The 5,763-nt window shown below is 38.5% G+C and overlaps 1 pseudogene; it reads right to left on the bottom strand.

Annotated features, from left to right (window-relative positions):
• Positions 1–1,524: 1,524 nt before the first annotated feature.
• On the bottom strand, positions 1,525–3,658 carry LOC146660336 (uncharacterized; annotated as a pseudogene).
• Positions 3,659–5,763: the final 2,105 nt, after the last annotated feature.

Below are 5,763 nucleotides of genomic sequence, written 5' to 3'. Positions count from 1 at the left end.
CAGCATGTCCTACCCTTGCTCCTCACAACTCACACTTATACTACTCATGTCAGTTTAATTTCCAAGGTAAGAAGAATTCTAGAATCTGTGTTTGTGATTCTTTTCAATCATGTTGAAAGAAATTCTGAGAAAAAAAAACAGTAGACAGTGGTTGAATACCTTGGCAAGTAAACATTAAGGAGTAGGATTAACAGGAGAACTGAGATCTGCACTCCCACTGAAATCAGCTGAAAATGGTGATGCAGTCTACATCATGGACATGGACATTTTTGGGTCATTCCTACTATTCGGTGCCATTTCAGTGTGATCACTCTTCATCAAAAAATACAAAATTTTGAATTATTTTAACATTTCATCTAAAAGAGGGATTTTCAACCTATAAGAAAAATGTATTTGTCATGGTCCTGGGTCGGTGACCCAGCGCTTTTAGTTATCATTTTCTAGTTTATGATGATGATGATTATTATTGTTTGAGTTCTGTGTGTTATATTTTCGATCTGCCTCTGAGTCTGCATCTGAATCTGTCTGTTTAGTTCAATGTCTTGTCTGGTTCCATGTATCTGAGTTTCCTGTTTTATTGTGAAGGTCCGCGTCATATGCGAGTGTGATCAGTTTACGTTTCCCCTGTCCCGTCAGCCCAGATTCCTCCCAGCTGTGTTGCCCTCCTGTCTCTCATCCCCTGATTACTGGTGTGTGTATTTAAGCCCTGTGTGTTCTCCTGCCTGTTGCCGGTTCGTCTGTGTTCCTCCGTGTCAGTCTGTGTAACTCTGTGTCAGTCTGTTACCCTGTGTTCCACGGAGTCCTGTTCCTCGTCTGCGTCTCTCTGCTATTCATCATCCGTTGTCATATGCTCCCAGGTCTGTTATTTTAGTTCTCCCAGTTTAGGTGTCTTTAGTTGTTTGTTATGCCCCACTGTTTGTTTGCCACTACACCTCTGTAAATAAAACCACCGGTATCTCATCCACTGCCTGCATCTTGGGTCCTCCTTCTAAATCCACACGGCTCGCCTCGGCAGCCGTGACAGTATTGGTCCAGCTAAGGATATTATATTATAATATTTTTTAAAATCAAAGTCTTTACCATGACGTGCCAAATGTCCACCCTGTTACAGGACATTCAATTTTCTATTAATAACTGTTTTGAATGCACAGTTATAGTAATATTTACATTTTCTAAAAGCTACAATGTCCCTTTTTAAAATCTGCAAGGAAATTTCAAGGAAGTATTTTAAACAAGCATTATATTGAAAGAAGACAGGTTCAGTTTTAAGACAGTGTAATTTCAAAAGATTGTTTTTAGATTCAAAGGGAATATTAAAAAAAATTGGCTCCATTTTTAAGTAACTTAATTTTGCTGATTCATTCCCTCCCAATAACCAAAGAGACATGCATTATGTTTGTTGATTTGATTTAATTAACAAAAGAAACACACAGGTAACAGGGTGGACAGAGGAGAAACAGGGTGGACAGGAGGTAACAGGGTGGACATAACATCAGTGACAAAAAATACCACCTTAAAGAAACTTCAAAAATCTACATGTAGCAGACATTCATCGTTTCTCAGATTTTCTCTCAGTTGTCTGTAGGCCCTATACTGCCATCGGATATTAAAGACGTGCCGCCTAAATCTGAGTAGTCCGTCATGAAATTCCCCTGCAAGTGCATCCTCTGTTGTCATGACAGTTGTCTTCACTGTAATTGTTGACTTTTTACCAGATACCTCTCCATCATTTAATTTTTCATTCTCGTCTAGAGACCACTTGGTAAAGGCTATCTCTGTGTTGTTAGGAGGTCTCAAGAGTGTGTGTGTTGTACTGAAACAGTCTTTGCACTCACCGTATGCACAGACTTTGGATTTAGCATCACACATTGTTGCATCTACCATCTCTTCAATGTGTTTTGTTGCTGACAGACCTTGGACATACAGGGCATTGGCCATGAACTGTAAGTTCTCATGTGTCCTGCACTGACAGGTTTCACGATCAGCTTCTGTGGGCACCACAACCCAAAATGGTCTTAAGGTGCAGAAACAAGAATATGAGACCTGATGCTCAGTTTCTGAAAGAAACTTATGGTGCAGATTCTTCAGTGAATCAGTTGGCAAACGTTTCTGTTTTTTTATTTTCTTTTGAGTTAGTTTGCTTTCGTCCTGTTGTCATCCGACTGACGTCATCTCTTAAGAAGAAGGCCTTTATTTTCTGCTTGCAATCAACTGGTAATCTATTGCTTTCCTTTCTTTCAAAGGTTATGAGCCCTCCATCTTGTCTTTGACCACGCTTTTTTGAAAAGCCTAGAGCTGTCTGTGCAGCCCTCTGTAGCCTGTATTTCTTTATAATTTTTCCTATTGTCGTTTTTGCAATAATTTGCCTCTCTCGTTCCTTTTTGGTGTTTTTGTATTTATTCCTGATTTCCTCAATGATTGATTCCTGCAGTAATAGTCTTTTCCTAATTGTGTTGCTAACTGTTTCATGACGCAGCAGTGCATCCACTTTAGAACGTGGGGATTTTTTTTCCCCACCCAAACGCTGGCACCTCTTCTTGTATTTTTCTTTTTTTCTCTTTTCCTTTTCCAACAAGGCCTTTAGCTCTTTAATTTCATTCTTGAGTCTCCTTCTTCCCTGTCTAATATTCCTTCGTCCAACAATGTATTGCCTACAACACAGGAAATATTGTCACAATTATTATATATATATGTTTAGATAAATGTTTAGATACAGTATAAGATAGACGTTGGATATTATATGTTTATAATGTATTAGGCAGGTAGACTCACACACTCTCTCTCTCTCTCTCTCTCTCTCTCTCTCTCTCTCTCTCTCTCTCTCTTTTTTAGGGCAAAATCACGTTTTATCATTCAAATACAAAATCTACCTAATCAGCAAAGCATTGAACTGTCAACTCTTCTTCTAACCTTGAGGGTCCTGGTTGCGGGGCATTTTCTGGCTCTAGGGAATATTCTGGACTTAGGGGAGGAGTATTCATAGCCTCAAATTCTGTCCTGCCTTTGGCACTAGCCCTCTGCTTTCTTTTCCTTTCTCGCCACTGCTTTCTCTGTGCTCTCTTCTGTCGTTCACTGAGATCTGCCACTTTCTTTTTTTTCCCCTTCCTCTCTGTCCTTTCTCCACTTCTCTTTCTCTTTATTGAGATATATCTGTCTTCTCTCAGGGTCAGCATCACGACGTGCTCGGTAGCGCCGCTGCTTCTCCGCAGCAGACATTGGTGCCATTCCCTGAAAAATGTATACTATTCAAAATCTTCTAAAAGTATTTATATACAGGTTAATAATAATTACCAATACACACTTGTATAAATAACCCTAAACACTAAACTTCTATCATCTTACGTCCCCCCTGTTACCATGTGTCCCCCCTGTTACAGTGCATAGCAATAACAGGGGTGACGGTATCAGGGGGGAGATTTTATGCTAAACTTAGCCATTACTACTAGTATGATGAACAACAAGCTAGTACATGGTGACCACTAAGAACCATTTTTAACATGTTTATTAGCCATATTATAAAAATTACAAAAAAAATTGTTTCCACTATTAATAAGCGTAACAGGTTGGACGTGTTATGCTTTGCCACATTACAAAATCTTGCTAAAACATTGAAAAAAGGGTTGATTAAAGAGTGGTACTTACTCGTCTTCTTCTTGAAAGTTTTCCCTCCAAAATATGTTACATCCGGGAGTGTCATGTGACTAAAAGAATAATCAGGTGATGTGTTCTATGGAATTCTTATCAGAGTAACAGGGGTGACAGTTGATTCAGGGACACAACATTTTTTAAAGATTTTAAGTATTAAACATGCATTAATAATAAAAAAGAACATTTGATGAGGAACATTAGAAATAAGACAATCCAGAAATGATGAAAAATCTAGATTTCTTTTTTTTTTTTTAAGTTATATTTGTAACTGAAGTCGAGCAAGCATGACTGGGGACATAGTACTTTAGTGACTTGTGCTAAAATAAAAGTAAATTACTTTTAATGTATTTATCCTGTGTATATATCAATGTGTTCTATGGTAGAGGGGGGTTAAACATACAAGAAAATGGTTTAGAAATAAGCATTAGACAAGTTTTACACTAAATATACCATATTATGTCATTAGGACTCAAATGGCACCGAATAGTAAGAATGCCTCTATTACAAAAAAGGATAAGGGCACAATGGTAAAGGGGAGAACTGCATCCAGGAAAGAAACAGCTCGATTAACTGTTGCTAACACAACTTTGGTTCTTTGCAAACATCGGCACACACCACTATGCTAATGCTAAGCTAGCCAAGAACCCAGACTGAAAGCTGAACAAATGTCAACCCCAGCAGCCAGACATTTTCTAAAGCAGAATCACTTTTTGTGCTGGTTTTCATCTTTGCTTTGTGGTCAGCTTTGTATTCTACTAAGAGAAACATCTTAGTGTGTCCTCATTATGGATTTATGGTGGTGTGGGGGGTTGCAGCCTCAGGTTTATATTGTTAAATGGTGATTATGAGGCAGTTTATTTCAGCTATTTTACAGAATAACATGAAAATAATGTAACTAGTATTATAACAAATTACGTTTTCCTGGGAGTCTGCCAATGATTGCAACAAGGAGGAGAAATATTTCAAGACACATGAAAAAAAAATTTCACCTGCAGCATGCACTTAATTTGCTTAAATCTAATTTCTTTATTGCTGCTTAGCAATGAAGGTTATTATCAAAATAGAGCCAATGAGAACCAATTGAGAATTGATTAGTGGTATCAGAAATGGAATCGGAATAGCTAAATTTTTATCAATTCCCATCCCTAGTCCCTACATTGCCACAGCCAGTACATAAGAATGCTTAATAAGTAGCAGAGCTTTGCCTACTGTTGTAACAGTGGTCTAAGGAGCTTGGAAAGAAAAGGTCTGGACTTCTTTAAGTTGCTTGAAGACGTTTCACCTCTTATCCGAGAAGCTTCTTCAGTTCTAGGGTCATATGGTGGAGAGTCCCAGATTTAAGCTCTGTGGGAGTAACCCACCGAGAGGGACAATGGACCCCCTAATGATCTTGTACTCCTCTTTCAAACCATCTGTCCTCTCTGTCCAAAATGTGAACATTGGCATCCTTGAAAGAGTGACCTTTGTCCTTTAGATGCAGATGGACCACCGAGTCTTGTCCCGCAGAGGTGGCTCTTCTATGTTGTGCCATAAATTTGTGAAGTGGCTGTTTGGTCTCTCCAATGTAGAGGTCTGGGCATTCCTCGCTGTACTGTACAACATACATCACAATGGTGTATGCTGTTGTCGTCATCTGTTGCTGATCTACAAGAGCATCATGCTGAAAATGATAAATAAACCCTCAATGGTGTCTCTAAATATTTGACATTTTTCTTATTTCAAACCTAACAAAAGAGCAAACTTGTATCTAATTTATATGTGGTAAGTTCTGGCAAATCCTAGAAGCTACTAAGAAGTTGCTAAGGAAACATCCGAATTTTCCGCATTATTCTATCTGCCTCTTAAGTCTGACATCATTAGCTGTTTCCGGGTCCAAACTTCTCTTCACTTCCCAAAGTCAAACAAACACTATGGCATCTCTGAAAGTTTAATACTGTCTAAATTATTACAATTTTAATATAATGATCAGTGTGGCAGCTCTGCCAGGTGTAACAATAAAGTTTAGCTTTCAGGCATCTATGAAAAACTGGATATAACAAGTTTAATAGAGTTAGAAGTTAGCAGGGAGTTAGCTCGCTTAAGATGATCTACCATGTTCCGACTGAGGGATTTCTA

The sequence above is a fragment of the Rhamphochromis longiceps genome, linkage group LG10 (assembly GCF_057381845.1).
Source record: "Rhamphochromis longiceps isolate RC_006_pf linkage group LG10, R_longiceps_female_GT1.1, whole genome shotgun sequence".
NCBI lineage: Eukaryota > Metazoa > Chordata > Actinopteri > Cichliformes > Cichlidae > Rhamphochromis > Rhamphochromis longiceps.
The sequence above is the reverse complement of the archived record's forward strand: the minus strand, read 5'-3'. Positions and strand labels throughout refer to the sequence as shown.